We start from the raw sequence: 18842 nt of genomic DNA, 5'->3' as shown, positions 1-18842 counted from the left end.
AAATTATTTTGGAAGTCATATTTCCCAAACAAAATATAAGCATGTCTGGAGAGAACTCTCACTTGAAAAGGTTCATTACTATACTTCATCCTCTTTACAGTAGTTTCTAGAGGTAGCTCGGAACCTCCTCATATCTTTAGGTTAGTGGGAATGAATTTTCTTCTTTTTTTTTTTTTAGCTGAAGTGCTGAAAACCAATACTGATTCCTGAAAATAACAAAATTATTATTAGATAATGACATAGTGGGGGATGTATCTAGACTAAAGATTAGACCTAAGATGAGACCTAAGACAGACAGACCTAAGGTCTCATCTTTTGAGAACCCCAAAATTGAAGCTTCAAGAGGAAAACTGGTTTCCTTCACTAATAAAAGAGTGAAGTAATAAAATAGTGAAGTAATTTTGGGTAATAAAAACCCCAAACACAACTGACAGTTCTGCCAGTTTGGACTCTGAAAGCTCAGGAGATCAAGACCTGGGAAGCCAAAGTCCATCACTCACCAAGTTCAACGCAGAAGACAAAACTATATTTTACATGAGTTCTGTATACACACATTGCCTCCATGGTAGACTGGATCTTTCAGATCTTAGCACCAGCTGTGAGGAAATATTTAAAGAATATACATATATATATATTTTTTTTTTTTGAGTAAAGAAGCCCAGCAGTGGTGAAGATTTTGATCTCACTGTGTTAAATGCAATCTGTGTTTATTTACTCCCTTATCAGTCACCCGAAATCAGGGATATAGTCCCATAAAAATAACAAAGGCAAAATGAGATGTGAGGACATACAGTTCACCAAGAGCCCCACTGCGGCTGCATACCTTCTTTAATTTATTTAGGAGTCATTTAACATCAGCTCACTGTCAAAAGTCGGAACGGCAATTCTGCCACATCGCTGTTGAAGGTGGGTAACCAGCGCTCTCGCAAGACAGACGGACGGCTGCCTTGACATCTGTCATTGGCACAACATCCTAAAGAAGTGCTTGCAACCATCCATCTTCACAGGCAGATCTGCCTGCTGTCTGCAAATCACTGAGCAAACTGGCAAATAGCCAAAGCCTCTGCTCTTTCTCTCCCTCTCTTTTTGGGGGCCAGAGGGAGAAAGGAAACAATGCCAAAACAATCTTGGCAATTTTCCCTCAGTCTGTCACTACTATCTCATTTCAGCCATTAAAAGCATTGTAAGATACACACAAAGACAAGAAGGGCGTCTGCATGGAGGGAAAGGCAAATGCAAAATAAGCCCTATTCCTTGCACAGCCTGAAACTAGTCCCAAGCACTAGAGAGGCTGTTGATAGGGTCATCAGCCCTCTCTCTGCTTACATGAAGAATCTTTAAGTGTTGTTTCTAAATATATATATATATATTTGTATACAAACACATGTCCTTTAGTAAGCGCCAAGGTAAGAAAAATAGAGTAGACTGAGAAACTATTCTGCTGCAGGTAAGAGGCAATTATTCTGGCCCTGAGCATGCCCATCTTTTTGCATGAAGGCTTTTAAAGGTTTGTATCCATTTTGTCAACTATAAACCCCTGATGACACTCACAATCAGTGTTTTAAAGGCACTTAACTTAATTAGGTCTCAGTGGATTGTTTGTTTTTCCAACTATCATATGTTTAGAGAGAGAGGAATATAAGGCTGGCCAGCTTTCAGCCATTCTTTTATTGATCCTGACTCTCCCATATCAAAGGTGGTGATGCTCCTGCTGACATCAGTGAGAGCTTTGTGTGCATGACAGACAGCTGTGCCATATGTTTATTCAAAAATAAACAAAGGAAACTGAATCACAAAAAGTGGTGGGGGTCCAGCATCACTGTTTGGAAAAAAATTATGATTAAAAAGAAAAAACAAAGGCCAAAAAAAAAATAAAAAGCATTATTCCAGCCCAGGAAAGGTACTGGAGCCAGAGCAGTTCAGTGAATAGGGACTGATTTGACATTATCCTGCCCCACCTTCAAATTTCAACTTTGTTAATGGGCATTTTTGAAAAGCTCAGCCAGAGAGGATGCCTGAGTTACTGCTGTCCAAATGTTTTCTGTAAATGCCAACCAGTTAATAATGACATTCAATAGCTACAAACATCAGGTGATTTCAGGCCCACTGGCACTCTATACAAAGCTTTTACAGTACAGCCCATCACTAATCGTCCCTAGTTCTACAGACCTTTGCACATATGGCATAACCATTGAGAGGAAAAAAAATAAAAACAAATCACTTTAATTAATAACCCCATTTTAAGCTTAAAATATAACCAATAGGAGAAAAAAATTAATAAAGGCAGGAGTTAAAAAAAAAAGTCATACTGCTGTAACTAATAGAGACCACATTTATGTAAGTATGTGTATTTAAGTGTTTCAGGTTTAGGATAAATCCCCTTTGCCAAAAATGTGGCAGATATATTTGCTAGTCTCCATGGGAAATGTTATAAAGAATCAAAAGCAAACAAATTTTCCTTTCAAATAAACTTGACCCGCATGTTTTAGACATATGTTTCCCTTTGAATCCTTGTCCCTCTTTGATGGTGCTACGTACTTCCCCCCCCCCTTTAAGAGCAAACACTTTGTTGTTACAGCAGAACTTTCCCACAATTCAGTCACAGCAGCTTCTCTGCTTTCTGCAGTGAGGGCTCAGGAGTCCTCCCCACTACTCCCACACGGCTTCTCCCGCAGGATGCCCCAAGCACTTTCACTGTTCTGCACGCAAACTTCAGCTATCGCACTGCCATCGTGACCATTAAAAAAAATCAGTGGCACATAACTCAGTATGGAGTGCAACGGGTTCAGTTCTGAATGATCTATGAGCACTTTTCTGTTTTCTTGCATATTACTTGTGTATTAATTGATGGATTTCTTTCTCTTGTTCTCAAGGTTTCTGTATTGAATCTACTCTAGCCCACCCCCATTAGCTAGGATGAGAAATTTTTCAAGGTATCTGGAAAAAAATCTTGCCTCACTTTAGCTTACACAAAGCTTTTGGGTTGTTAATAAAGACTTCTTTTAGAAATGAACCCCACCCAAATTAACACACTGGGCAACAGGTTGCAAAGGCAGCACAGGCTGGACAGTCAGCAGGACTGAAAGCAGCATCACCAACCCCAGAAGTAGGAAACTGCAATCATAACTTTACTTTAACCCTTTGCTTGTGGGCAAAAGCAAATTCTAGACTTTTCTTTCAGGGCCACCCACAGTGGGGCAGGATGTGTGCGTTTGTGTGTAAACATGCATAAAGAATAACTCCAATGTATTCTACCTCCATAATCATTTATTCCAGGTATTTTTCCTAATGTGTTTACTGACCTCCGCCAATGTCCAATTAAACAAGCCAAGGCAGTGTTGTCCCCAACTTAACCCGGCATCAGACCTCTCTTGCTTCTGCTCAGTGTCGCTCCATGCCCCTGCCCTCATTAGCACTCCTGCATGAACAACTCCATACTGAGTCTGGCACTTCAGAAGTTACTTCTCTTTCTGGACTTGTCTTGATTTAATTATCTGTTTTTAACTGTTAACAACTGTGATAATGAGGAGTTGGAGCGTGGTGTTACAGGCTACTAGTCCTTAGCACAAGTACTCAGTTGTCCTCACTGAGGTCAATGGAGGCTTTGACATGGATTTAAATTGCTGCAGGATCTGATTTTGGATCAATGGAGACCCATGCCATTAACTGTAACCTTTACATAGCATTTACATGCATCAGTAACTGAGTTCCATGGTACTTTCACAACACACCAAAAATCCTTAGACTGTGAGGCCATCACCTTGGAAAAATTCCTAATAATACCTAATAAGAAATTATTGCTGATTGCAACAGGACTAAGGCACACAAAGAACGTGACTTTTACTAAGAACCAAGATGATTACTTTAAATGAAAAGTGGGATTTTTCTCCTCCATCTTCAACACTTGACCTGGATAGAGTTTTGTCAAGGTGGAAAGCTCACACCTGGGAATATCGTTTCTAAAACGAACACATGGAAAATATTTCAGGGTAAAAGCCTTTGTTATAACAGACATTTCAACAAAGTTCAAAAAATTGCATGTTCCAATGAGGGGATCTAGCTTATCATGAAATACATATGCATCACTAAAATGCAAGCTTGTGTTTTTGTTGTTTTGTTTGTGGCCTTTTTTAATGATTTGGTTTTGCTGTTTTGTTTTTGTTAATCAATAAAAATGTTTTAACAGGGCAAAAAAGGTCCCAGTCAGGATCGAAGTTCCATCATACCTGGCACTGTACAAACACATCTCCAGACATTTTATGAACACATCTCCAGATCTCCAAACATTTTTTTCTTAAAACTATTCTCCTAGATAACATGCCTGGAAGGAGGAGATACTCGTTAGCCTGCTTTGCACAATGAAACAGGTAACTCTCAGGAGAGCTTCACCATGCAAAATAAATGAGCATGGATATTTCAAATCAGTTACATGTGTCATCTAAAAGCTACGTTTGTTTAATTTTTCACACACCCGGAAGATCTACCTTGCTTTTATTGCTGTTCTTGCTTCTTCTCACTTTTCCCTTTCTACACCTGTGAGGCCAGGCTGCAATTGACCTATGTGTACATGTGGAGGTATATATGTATGTGCGCACACACAGAGGAAACATGACAAATTTCTCATTCACAGGGACTCAGCTATCAGCTCTCGGGGTGGTGAATGCCTAAGTGGTATCCAGAAGACCACAAGCAGAAGAAACCCTGGCTGGTCCTCTTCCCTACCACCTCTGCTGACCCTAGTTGAGTCCCTCCGAGCAGCACAAGCTGCCAGTTGCAGGCAGCGGCAGACGGGCCAGCCAAGGTGCCCTGCAGGTGGAAGGCTTAAGTATGAACACCAGCCCTAGAAAAAGCAAACACCTTTTGTTAACCCTGCTAGATCTGCCCTCTGATCATCAAGTGAAAGCATAGAAGCAAACATTTAACTATTTTATGCTTAAGCTATACATGTATGAAATATACAATAATTTGTATATGTGAAATATAAAAATTAAGTTTTACTATGATGAAATACATAACAAATTAATTGGTAATATATTCAGATTATATAAAGAAATAACTTTAGGCTTACTGGCCAGTCATGTACACTTTGGGCACAGCAAATTTTCATTCAATAAGAAAACAAACAAGGAAAAAAAAAACACAAGAAAAGCTCACTATAAAGTGTATCTATCCATAGGGCTTTCGCTAGCCGAGTTCAGAATGACAAATGAAAGACTTCAGACCCATTTTTTGTTTTCAATAAAAATCTTGTTTAAAAGTGTCATGAATATTCATGGTTTTGGCACGGCTCCAGATTAAGAAAGAAGAGCCAAATCAAACAAGAAAATAACATTCCACTTGGCTCTACAAAAGGAAGATGCATTCATTGGATTTTATATGCTAAGGCATATACTTAAAGTACAAAACAAACTTTGCTGTGACTATGCTCAAAGGGAAATGGGTTCCCCCTATGACAAGAGCAAATCTGTAGTATGCCAAAATAATAATGCTAGGCAGTAGCTACTAGCTGGTCCTGAGTCTGCTGGCATTGATTGTGTCTTTTTGTCTTGTATTTACAACTAAGGAGTGCAAAGGTTGAGGAACAACTGGTTTGCAGCTGCTGTTCATGGTGGCAGTGACCATGGAGATGACCAAAGCAGCAGCTCCTGGAAGCCCTCTGGCACAGCACAGTAGTATGAAAGGTGCTGTGTGCAGACCCGCGGCTCCGCTCCCCAGTGTGGAGGGGACAAGGTTATAAACTGTGCTCTCTTGGAGACAACCTAGCAGCTGGCTGGTGGCCTCAACGAGTCCTTGGTTTTACGTAGGTCAAGGGCTGGATTTGCAACTAAATCTTGTGCAATGATAGTAGAGGAAAAAAAAAAAGATAACTCCTGGCACACATTTTTTTCTCTAACCCTCTGCATACTTGCACGGAAGAGTCACAACCCCTCTCTGAAAGATCACCAGGTTTGTTGTGAGCTGGTTCAGTGTTACAGTCCCACAGTGAGCCAAAGACATGGAAGGACCAATGGAGTGACAAAAGGCTATAGTCTCATCCTGAGGCTCTGGGGATAGCATCTTATTCCATGACCTACTGCTGCGATCATTACTTAGTTCCACATGCACCAAGAGAGTATTCTTTAATGTATTTATATGTATATATTTATATATATACACACACATACACATATAAAATAAACAAGTAACTTTTTTGCGTTGAAGTAGTTGTGAGAGAGATACTTGTCTAGAAGACTATCATTTCAGAAAAGTCAGAGTCATTCTCACATTATTTTCAAGACTAGCCACACGGAAATTTAATATACAAAACACTGGAACTGTGATAACATTCTGTCCCTTCTCATCACATGCTAGAAAGATATCACTCCTCCCGTATAAGAAAACCCAAGCAGTATCAGATCAAAATGCAAGTCTTACATTGTGTTTAATCAGACAAGAGAAATTACAGCCCTAACCTCTATATGTTTCTCTCCAGTGAGAAGGAAAAGGGTAGAAAGTGCAGAAAAAGCAAAAAAAAAAAACTGCTCAGGTTGCTTAAAGAGAGATATAGCCAAACTGTTGGGTGTACATGCAACATACATCTCAAGTTCCAACGTAACCAACACTTATTCGGTTACATAAATTTCTTCACATCTGAATAGAAAGCTTAATTGAAATGATCCCATCAGGATCTCCACAAGAACTAAAACTTAAAACACAGGAATTAAGGTTCAACATGTGAAAAGCTGGAAAGCATCATCCTGTCTCTAGAGCGTAGAAGAAAGCATACTTTCACAGCTGCTGGTTCCCAATCTCTGTTCCACATACCCACATCTGACAGCTACACTTCTACAATGACATCATACTTGTGCCTCTAAGAAAATCTGTTCTAAATATATTGCACAGCAGGGTAGGGGTCCCAGCAAGCATTTTTCAGGGACTTGTGATACATCTATCTCAAGCATGGGCAACAGGTGGTCACTGAAAGCACTGTGACAAGGAGGAAATGAAGGATACTGTATTGGAAATAGATACAAGAAGCATTAGTGCAAGGTTTAAAAATTTCCTACAAATCAAACAAAAATCCAGGTTCTGATTTCGTCCAAAATATCTATCTGGAATGAATTTCCACAAAAGAAATTTCCTGCTCTGAATGGCGAAGCTCTAAAATTAAACAGAGAAAAGATGAGGAAATAAGTTGTTTTTTTTTTTCCCTAGATTATAAGAATATGTCCAGAGTTGAATTTAATTTTTTTCTTATTTTTCCATTTTACTTTTCTGGATAAAGGGAAATAAAAGACAAAGTTATCCACTGAATAGCCTGAGTACATGCATATTGTGGAGTGGCAACTGATTTTTAATGACCGATTCATTTTCTTATGTTGGTGAAGATTCAGTTGCTGCAATCCTCCTGCCTTTTTTTTTTTTTTCCCCTTCTCTTTCATGTTTCTGACATTGAGTCAATTGAGTGTTTGGCAGAAAAAGGCAAATCATGGAGACAATGTAACTAGCCCAGGGAGCCCCTTAAGCACCATTTAAACAATTATCAAAGTAACATTCCTTATCCATTAAAGCTTTTCTGACTAGAGAAGAGCGCACTGATGTTCACTTGCTCTCGCCATGAATGTGTTAAATTTCCTCATTGAATAGCGAGGATTTAAATAAAAAGACATAATAGAAATGAATAGCAGTGGGATATGTGGAGGCGGATATAATTATGCGACACAACAGGACAATCATTGCCTTTCTGAACAATCAGAGCTTCCCAGAACAAGAAGTTCTTGACCATTTCCCATTCCCAGGGATCGCTCTTACATCCAGCCGTGACTCACCCATTCAGCCGATGAGAACAAGAGAGTCCTTGTGGCTCCTTCTGCTGAGTACTCTTACCTAACGTGCCTACTGCACAAGGTTAGGCAAGGTGCTCCCCAGAACACCACCTTCGGTATTGACTTTACTGTAGGAATATCATCATGAATAGGAGCATATGGAATACTGTCCCCAGACTAGAGTAATTAACATTTTTGGAAGCCTAGCTAACTATAGGATTCTTTTACTTTTAGCTAACTGCAGAAGTAAGAAATTATCAGATGATTCACATCAACTGGGTAAGCAATCAGATCCTTTTCAAAAATATTAATTGCAGTACTTAGTACATTTCCACCTCAAGGATTAAAATGTATTTCATAAAGCACCACCTCAATTCTAAAAAGTTACTGCACATATTTAATTTTGGCCACAGCACATACAGATAAATGCTCAAACAGCCTTTTTGCAGAACTGGGGCTTACAGCTTCTACCCTGCAAACACTTCTACCCATGCAGAGCATTTTTAATGCAATCATTCCCGGTACAATGGGCTATCAGACTGAATTGCACTTGATTTTAGTGCAAGGTGGTACAGTCACTCCCTCACGGGAAATCCCTATAATAGTTATTAGAGATGAAGCTAAGAGAGCTGTAAAGATGCTTAATGAGGTTCCATCTCAATCACTCTAAAAGCATACAGAGTATAACACAGAACATGCAGGCCCCTTCTTGTAGAGTCAAAAAAAAGATTTTATCTAAAACAGTAAGAATTGCTACATTTATCAAATAATTTTGATGGGGGCAGGGAGAACCCTAGAATATACTTGCAGAAATAATTTTTTCAGCTTGATTTTTCCCTCTGAGAAGAGCCAGACCTACCGGCTTTCCTGGCATGGGGGTGGCCCATGGCTCTGCTGGGTGTTAGGGCTCGAAGCGAGCCACCTTCCTGCTGTAAGGAAGGAGCTGTAGGACTTGGCTCTGCACGTGCATCACCCCATGCAGCTTTTGAACAACTGCAATCTCAAGGGAACTTGATGGCAGAACCTTGTGGAAGGGACCAGGGCTACCAGAGCTTCATACAACTTGTCATGAGATTTTTGTTGTTGTTGTTATTTTTCTTCAGGGCAACGGAACAGAAGTGCTAGCACAAGAAAAGGAACTGCTACTCCCATCATTAGTGTTCAGAAAAAGCATAGGAGAGATTTTGAACAACTGCCAAGAGTTTATGGGATCAATGCAGCTTCAAAATGGAGCTGTTTAAGAGCAAGAGAAAGTTAGCGTGCCTCATCTGCTATTAGATCCCAGTTCTCTTAAATGCTCACCAACACAGCCAAGGACTGTTCCCCCCCCAGAGTATTTGAAATCTAATTAAACACAGGTAGGAGTTGAAGTAGCTGACAAAATTATGTATGAGTTGAAAGGCAAAAGCAGCTATATACCATGGCACTAGACTTGCAGTTTATTGCTCCCTATCCACTACAATCATGACATATTTGCACAGCTATGACATCCACTAGGTATACGTGATGAATAAAAAGAACGTTAGAGTAGGTTTTACATCAGTGTTTACTCTGAGTAAGAAAAAAAATGTTACCATAGTAATGGACAAAGCACCCATCACCTGAGATGCTAGGAAAATTAAAGAATGCAAACTACAGATAACAGCACTTTCGTCATTCTTTAGCAACATGAAGAGAGGCAAGGCATATTAATTCCTAAACAACTCTTCAGGATTTCTTTAAAGATCTTCCAGAAAATTAATATTAAAATTAACCAGCTGTCATTGCCTACAGCCAGCAGATAAAATCTTCTCTCAACTATGTCAGTACTTCTGCCCAGTGTTAATTACAATAGTTTTGTCTGAGACAGATAACATGAGTAAAATTCTTAAGCAGTACCCTGGGGTCTTAGACAAGGGAGATTACACATCTACTTCATGCACTCCTGCCCAGGCTAGACTGCTGTTTGCAATATCCTTCCTAGGGCTTCCTACAGCTCGATTTGAGATACCAGCACTTCACTGTGAAAAGTCACTGGGGAGTTACTTTGAAGCTGTCACCTACGCTACAAGGTTGCTGACTTCTTTTCAGAGACCTGCTGGGAAGTTGAGCTCATTAGGTCTGGAATCAGCACTTTCACATGTCATCATGAGCACAGCAGTGTCCATCAGGAAATCAAAGACCAGTGTCGAGGATCCAAGTCACATACTTAAATGCCACTACAATGTCACCTGCAAGGTTGTGCAACCCTTGTGACACTACAACCGACTTGTGTAACACCACCTGCTTTCCATTCTCGCCTTTGTCCTGAGCCTATTCAGACCTGCTTGGTCCTCTTCACAATGCACTGAGTTGACAGATTAAAGCTAACACAAGCCTTTTATCATGTCTCGGAAAACAGTATTACAACACACAAGTGTACATTGTCCACTATCATCAACATCAACAGGCAACCAACACCAACTAAGCACACACAAAAAAGGTGTTTGTTCATCCCCTTCTGCTTGAAAACTGTAATCAAGAGGCTATGGAAAAGAAGCTGGTGCTAACATGGTCTCTCATGAGTGTCTTGTATCCAGAGGGATAAAAAACAGCCCGTGAATATTCCCATTACTTTTGACAGAACTATATTTAGGAATATTCCCAGGTGACAGACTCTCACTATGGGTTGACGCTTCCTTTCGAGAGGAAAAGCTCCACACAGGCAGGGAATTTTCTAAGCTAGAAGTAATCTCAAAGAGAAAAACACATTTTTGTTGCTTCTGGTGGTATTTCTACAGCCTGCTGAGTCCTGGCACACCCCATGATTCAGTGACTCCAGCAACTAGCATCACAGCACCTACCCTTTTAAAAGCTCAGAATCCTAAGCAGCCATGCAATCCACGGGAATATTCTGTTTCCTCAAAATGGGACCTACAGATACCCAATGTGCCAAAAAAGGAATCCCCCTCTGGCTGGTCAGCACCAACATTTGTGCCTTACTGATCACCTGGAGGGCTGACCTGCCTTCTTCAGCACTCCTGGGGCAAATGAAAGACGTTTCACTTCAGAGTGCCTGACGTACTGGACCATAATCTGTAAAACCAAGTTGTGATTCATGATCCACAACTATTTATGTGTTCTCTTCAATGACTAATCAGGGAGGCTGAGGAATTGAGCTCTGGACTTCGGCATTTAAATACCACATATTCCTTTTAATGAGTGTCTTTCTTATACAAAGAGCTCAGTCTCATTGCACTTTGAGAAATCAAGGCTTACATCTTAGAGCCAGAGCTTTAAGAAAAAGCAAGTCTTTTTAAGCAGTCTGACAGCTGATAATGCAGAGGGCTATGTCTGAAATGCTTCCCCTCCCAAGATATGAGCTATTTCTTGAGTCTTCTTTTCTCTAGTTTTACTGATCTCAGCAGCAATACAAAAACCTAAAACAATGTTGTTGGAGATGATTAGACTGTTAGTGCAAATTAACCCCCAGCAGCTTTGCTAATAGAGGCATTTTGTAACACACCAGGAACCAGACAAACAAAAGATGCTTAATTTCTTTTTAACCCAGTCTGATCTAAACTGTAAATTAAGCTGCTTTTCAGTGCGCTGAAAGCCTATAGAAATACAAACTTCCTTCTCAAGAGAACATCTCACATACCAACACACCTCTCTAAAGACACACATACAGCAAAGACTGGGATTAAAAGGAAGCACTGAGCACCCAATAGGCTCGCAAAGGAAACTGTGACAAAAGTGGAGTCAGATGCCCTGTACCCTTTAGGAATGCGCTTTTTTTTTTTTTTGTAGAAATTAACTCCTAGACCAGCGCAGCAGATTCCACCATCCTCATGCCTTTTGTGGGAGTTTTAACTGTAAAGTGCCATATGAACATATAAACAATTTCAGTTCCTTGTATATGTGCTGTCACAAGGAAGGAGTGATAGCCTACCAAAAGAGGAACTGCAATCAATCTGACAGTTTCTGTCTTAAATAACGAGACCCACAAGCAGCAATAAAACAATACAGATAAAACCACCACATTTTTACAGTTCTTCCAGGCCAGGTACCTACTCTTGGCTTATTACCCATACCTCCTCCCTCACCCTAAAGTTACCACAAAACACTGAGCTATGACTGGGTGTCCCTTCCAGCATCATTCTGGCAACTTGCTACTGCTTTTACAGCTTTAACAGATGCACTGGGTTTTAAAGCTTTTTTTTCTCCACACAATTTTTCTCAGGGATACTCATTTCCATTCAGACCTACAGGCTCACACACATTTCTGCTTACAGTGGCCTTGGAACCCAACAGCTTGTCAGATAATCACATTGAGGGTTCCCAGGAGGTTCCCTAATGCATCGGATCACAGCCTTTTTTCAGACAGCCAGAAAACATTATCTTGGTTCAACTCAAATCCACTCCCGGTAGTATGAAATTTCCCTCCTTACCGTTGGTTTGGGAGAACTGGGTATGGTATGATCTTTTAACGAGCCACCATTGTTTCTAATTGGGCAAGTAACCAAGGATTTAATTAAACATTGTAACTTGAGTCACACAAGTGGCTAACAGTCTAAACAAAAATTAAGTAGAGGTGCCTTATCTGATCTGTGAGCAGCCTTGCACATGCACAGGCATTCAGGAGGTCAGCAGACAGAAGCCAGCAGGAGGGACACCATACCCCAAAGCAGTGTCTCTAAACAGAAGGAGAAGAGCCAGGGGCACCAGTGAGCATTTAGCAACATGTGTTGCAGCGTATTTGGAAAAGAAGCCAGAAATGAGTTCACTAGGTCGTTGAGACTGAAGAGGATAGGGAAGGGAAAAGGCTTACAGGAGGGGATTTTAACAAGATGCCTCCACATATTGTTGCCAATGCTAACTGAAAAGTTCAGCCCCAGCACTTGGTGCAGCAATTCGCTGGCTGGCTGCTGATGCAATAATTTTCTTCTCCCCCACTTATGGTCCCCCTTAAGACAGCCCCTATCACTTTCTTCTACTTTTCTATCAGCATAGTAGGGAAAAGATTTCAAAACATAAAAGCCTGACGCACAAAAGTTAGAATGTATTTTATAGTGGGGTTAATATAACACTTCAGGTTTGACTACACTCAACTGGTTGGATTTCATACCTGAGTTTGCAACTCGAGGAATGGAGGTGCTACCTGTCAAATAACCAGTCACGTGGAAAAAGCCCTGCATTTGGCTGAAAGAACCCACAGACTGAGTCTGCACTGTGGAAATGCTTTCACAATGCAAAGAACATTCCTACGAGTATTACACTAATGATTTAAGGTTTTGTGAGACTTTTACATAATAGAAATTCCACTTTACAGCCAGCTCATCAGGGTGTTAATGATAAAGTTTTGAAAACTGTGGTAATAGCTTTTGATTCTCAGTGCTGAGCAGTTACATTTCTACAAACTTCAGCAATGTTGAACCCTACTGCTCACTTCCTGAATATATTGGGATCTAACCTCAACTCCTGGTTCACTGGTTGCAAAGCTCTGATCCAGTGACTCGGACATGGTCAATCAGCAAATGACTTCCAAAGCAAGGAAGAGAGACTGCCTTCTAACAACTAATGAATAGCTTATTCTCAGTGCTAAAGAGCACATTGCATTGTCTTTCAAAGCTCAAGAAACCTTCTGAACAGTCAGGAGAAGAATACCTGTTTTTTTTTTTTTTTCCTTCCTTAAGCAGGTAACTTCTATATAAAATTAATAATCCATTCCTTTTTAAACTTTACTAAACCTGATTGACTGCAACCATAGACTCAAGTGAGCTCTTTGCTTGTTCTGGTGAACGAGCTTGGCCTTTTCTTATCTGTTTAAAGGACCTCTTTCACCAACTTATTTTGAAGAATGAGCCACTTGTTTGGAGGACCCAGCTGTCTCCAGTATGACACTGATGTCCACAAACAGTGCCTCCTACGGCTAATGAAATTAAACTAACCGGAGTGTGATAACATTCTTTTCAAATAGTATTAACACATCCTCTTTGAAAAAAGATTTTTGATATCGTAAGTGCTTATAAAAGTTATACTGTGAAATAATTACCTTTTTATGTCAGTGTCATATTGTCTAGTAAACAACAGAATTAGGAGAACTTCAATAGATTATGCTCCATTTCTTACTGAACAAGAAAATAAAAAATGATACCATGATTGCTCTGAATTACTACCCAGGTATTTACTTTGAAGAAACCTAAACAAAATATTTGCAAAGTACTATTATTCTTATTTAAACAAAAAAACATAGTCCCCCAAGTGTAACAACTCTTGTGTGCCTTATTGTCACTTGTTTTATGTAATCCACAGATGCCCTACGGGGACTGGAGGCTCCCTGTACTGAGTGAGGCACAAAAAGCAAGGCCCAGCATCCTCCCTGAATTGTGTATAGTACATAGTACAAGCAAACAAACTAAAAAGATTATGTAAACAGGAATAAAATGTTATGCCCAAAGTAACAGACTAAGTCCTGAATAGAAGTAGGAAGAGAATCCAGGTCTCTTGATTTATTAATTAGTGCATAACAATGACTAGACCACCTTTTTTTTTTTTTTTTTTCCTTTTTTTAACCTGCTCCACTGTAGACCTGAAGCTGAATTGTTACTATTCATTTTACAGAAGGGAAAACAAAAAAAAACCTGCAAACAGCACACAGTAAGAATAAACATTTTACAAGGCTAAACCACTGGACAAAATATATAAAAAACTTCATGGCTCAAGCAGTAATTTCTAGTTCTGAACACTTTTGTAAACCAACTCTGACCTAGCATCCAATTCTATGACTTCTACTTAATAACAAAATGACTGCGAAAGCTCTTTGATGGGTTGGAAGACCGAGGAAGAGTTTCTGCAGTTTCTTGGAATGCTGATTAAAGCTTCATAACTAGGTTACTTAAACCTTCCAGTTTTGACTTAAGTGACTATTCTGAAAAAGACAAGGAAAAATGTGAAGAATACTCCAAAAGATCTTAGCCACAAAGTTTATATTTTGTTTACTCAAGATGAAAAAATATGAATGGAGAAACTATCTCAGATGAGAAGAGCAAAGGCATTTTGCTAGCTGGACTGCCTGAGATGCATGCTTTTCTCCATACAGCGCAAGAATTATCCAGTTAGTTTTATCAGTACCTCAGAATACAGAAAGCATGTCCAAAGAGAAGGTTTAAGGTACCATAAAAGGAAATCCAGCATTCAGAGACTATATCTTACTTTTCATATTCCTGCAATAGCTAAAGCTTTGAGTGTGGGTTTTTGAAGATGAGATCTTGTCAATTGAAAATTGAACATGAAATAATGATACAACAGAAGAAAGTCTGAGGGCTTCAATCTCCTCTCCTTTCAAGATATGGACTGAAATCCTTTTATGCTTAAGATCTTTCCTAAGAAATCTTTCCTAAGTGTTTTTACTGTTAAGCTATATCAAACTACATGGGAAATGAAAAATGTTTTGTTGTCACTCACATCTGAAGACAACCAGAAGAGCATCCCACCAAACCAATCACTCTTTGCTACACTCTGAACTTCATTCGTATTAAAACATGAAGCAGTACTCAAAAGCATGTTCCTCAAGAATTTCAGAGTTGGAAATCAACATTCCATTTATTGAGGAAAATGGGTACCTAGGATAATATAAGTCACAAGTTATGTATTAACACAAACCGTAGAGTGAATTCATCTCTGGTTTTGGCCTCTCATGTTCTGGTTAACATCAGCTTCAGTTAGTCAACACAATGTCGTTTCAGGCAGTGATGCTACTACAATGATGCATTAAAAAATGCATTAAAAACTGATAAACAATTTATACTAGTAAATCTCAGGTTATTAGAAGATTGTTTCATAATACAGTACGATTCAAGTGTCAATAGCAAATTTAAGAGTAACTACATGAAAACAATTACTTTTGTTTCCTTTTAGATACAGTGGGTATGGGCAGGGCCAAGCACAGTTGGCTCCTCTCAGCAGTTTACTCCCTAGGGAGGTTCAGATAGGTCTTCCATACAAAACAGGTGAAGTTGATGCTGAGAGATCCCTGTTTTCCACAAGTAGTTTCTCCAGAAATGGTCAGATCACAAGCTGGTCTTTTAATTCTTGAGATTCACAAGCAAGCAGCACACTGGTGTTATGATCATAACTACTTTTCTAGCTATGGGCTTTCTGTAGTGTTGCTGGATGTGAGCATCTAGGTTTTAACAGTTCTCAGTACCACCTAACACAGCCTGCTGTCAATACTCATTAGGAACTGACATATAAAGCTGCCTCCACTGATCGGTTTAATAGCCTTCCTCACTGCATTTATCCCTTAACCTTTTTTCAATCTGTAGATTTATTATCATCTCTAATTATCCATTGTCTTGGGTTGATTTGTTTGCTGGACAAAAGTAATTCAGTAACACTGTGTACAGCCTACCACCCTTCAGACGAACAAGCTGCACTGTCAAAATCTTTTTTCTCCCTCAGGATTATTGTATCACTGTATTACTGTTTTTTCACCCCTTTTCTCTAATCAGGACAGATAACTTCATCTCCTTTCCCGTTACTTATCCTGCTCAATACCTCCAGTAAATCGGGTTACGTGGTGGTTCAGCACCTTCTGCAGTACGCTAGAGATTAGCCGCTGCCTAGCAGAATAACAAAGCACTTCACGCTCCCACATCTTTTGTTTTGGCCCCGCGCTGGATCAAATGTGGTAGGTATATCATGCCATGGAAAAAACAGATAGAAGGATCCTTTAATGGTGTAGTAGTTGGAAAAGTATTTAGGTCTACAGAACAAAGTCAGCAATGCACATAGGCCAGACTTTTCAAAGCTGCCTAATGCATTCAGCTCACTGGCTGCCCAGTACTACAAATAGAAATTGAGTGGCCAGATTCCCAGTTACCTTCAAATATCTTCAGATATATACACACATAGCTACGTGTTACTTTCTGAAAGTTAACCTCTTGGGAATAGCTTGTTTTCAGTATGGTTATTATTTTTCCCTTATTTGTAGCCTGCTGTATGTGAGGGCAGTTCACAGAAGCATTCAGGAACAGGGTCTTGCCCTAAGGATTTTGCCTTCTAATCCTCACATACAGTATATACAAACGATGACTCAGATTAGAAAAGCTTGAATACGCGGCAATTCGTGAAGTGACAATCACTGCAGCTCTGCAGAAGCCAGTGGTGTTAATTTACAACAGCTCTGGGAAGCACACAGAACACTTAAGTGATCTGGATTTCAAGTGTTGCTAGTTTTTAATTTTTCTGTCCTGTGCTGATTTTCCAATCTACAGAGAAGTTATAATGACACTACCCTTTCTTCTGTTCATAATTTACCCAGCTGCTAGAGGTAACAGGAATTTTCCTCACTGAGCAATCAGCCATAAGTGGAATTCATCTCCCCTCTAGGGGCCAGAAGCCCTTCTCAACAGCAGAAATACAGTACAAGGATACTTCCCCCCTTCTTTTACCAATATTTTCCTATTCACTCTACTGTTGGTAACGTATAGCAAATCTGAATCTCCTTTCATCACAGGAAGCCAAAATATTTTAGAAACAGGACTGAAACAGATTTCATACTCCTGAGTGTGATGTTGATCAACTCTTCACATTTTCTATTTTGCAGGTGTTTTCTATTTGCAAAGACTTACCAAAGTTCACCCAGCAAGACAAGAAGAGGGTTCTGTGAAGCACTTACATCCTATAACCTGTCAGCAATGTTTGAACCACTTTCACAATAGCTCGCACTGGCTAGATGCAAGAGAGGAAGATCTGTTTATTCAGACAGTGTTCCTACTGCGTTAATGTACTACCATGCATAATTAGTTTCACTCCCTGTCATATTAGTCATTCTCCTTGACTTTACTGGTGTTCTTGGGCTGATAAGTTTATGGATACAGTAAATAGGATTCTGAATTAAGACACAGTTTAAGAACAGTTTCAATCCCGATGATTTGTGGATATGAGGTCACAGACCAGTCTACTTTACTTTTGCCAGAGAAGATTTGTAGCTATTATTTTCCTAAAGCAATGATCACATGCTGTTTACTTCAGCACTGGATGTTGCAATACCTCAATGAATAATATACAAGAAGCAGAAAATAAACAAGCCAGCCCACTGTGCCTGGGGATAATGTGTGGCATGTTTTTCTTTAGGATGATTAAATGTGAATGCATGTCACAGGATGTAGGGATTGCTCTGCTGGGAACCCATGAATATGAGAGCATACAGCCCTACATCTAACCAGGCAAACGGCCATGGAGAAGGTTAAAGCAGCCCCTAGGCAGAACCAGCATATGTACTCACTGCTCCCTGGCTGCTGTGCTCAGTCAGCTCCTCCTTGTAAGGTATAGGCACTGCATGGGCTCCCGGGTCAAATCCCACACTTCCACATGCAAGAAATTTCACTGAAGACAGATTTCCACCACAGAACCAGGAAGCTGAACTTAGTTTTGCCAACCTTTCGCCAGCAGTCACGAAATACACAGCAGAAATCTTAGCAGTGGCAGAAGTGTCCACACCGTTAGCACCTTGCAGGACAGTGACACATGAGCTTCACCAGTGGGGACCCAGCTGCCCCTTCCAATTACAGTGCCAAGGAAGCTGTTAAAACAATTTCCATTTCTTTTACATGGAATTACCCTCTTGTACTTAAGGAAAGCTTCTATGTGATGCCTTAACAACTGCATGGATCAGCATCTTCTGTAGATATGAGACTAACAGGCCCGCAAGAGTAAGTTTTCAAAACTGACATCTGCTTGGGAATATTGCACATTGTCCTGAGATGTAGCATAGGGCTGACTTGCCTTCTAAGATCAATGCTGTTCAGTGTGCTTACTCCCTTCCCCTCCCCACCCTTGATGGAAAGAAAAAATCACCACCTTCTTATTCCTGCTGGAAGTAAGCAGAACTCTTTTTAAAAATCTTGGTATCTTCAGTCTCATGTCTTTGCCTGGTTCAAAATAATTTTAAGCAAAAATGCAAATCCCCTTTTCACCAGAAGGGCGTTTCAACAACAGAATATGGCCTGAGCTCTGCATTTGTGATTAACACAGAACAATCAATATTCCAATAAATGTCAGACTATTCACTTC

At 39.9% G+C, this 18842-nt stretch overlaps 1 protein-coding gene across 5 annotated transcripts in view; it reads right to left on the bottom strand.

Moving 5' to 3' along the window:
• Window positions 1-18842, bottom strand: part of TMEM132C (transmembrane protein 132C) — a 205531-nt gene that overhangs the window by 124714 nt on the left and 61975 nt on the right. The window lies entirely within an intron of this gene.

Source organism: Anser anser (genome assembly GCF_964211835.1).
Source record: "Anser anser genome assembly, chromosome: 18".
In the NCBI taxonomy this organism is placed as follows: domain Eukaryota; kingdom Metazoa; phylum Chordata; class Aves; order Anseriformes; family Anatidae; genus Anser; species Anser anser.
The sequence above is the reverse complement of the archived record's forward strand: the minus strand, read 5'-3'. Positions and strand labels throughout refer to the sequence as shown.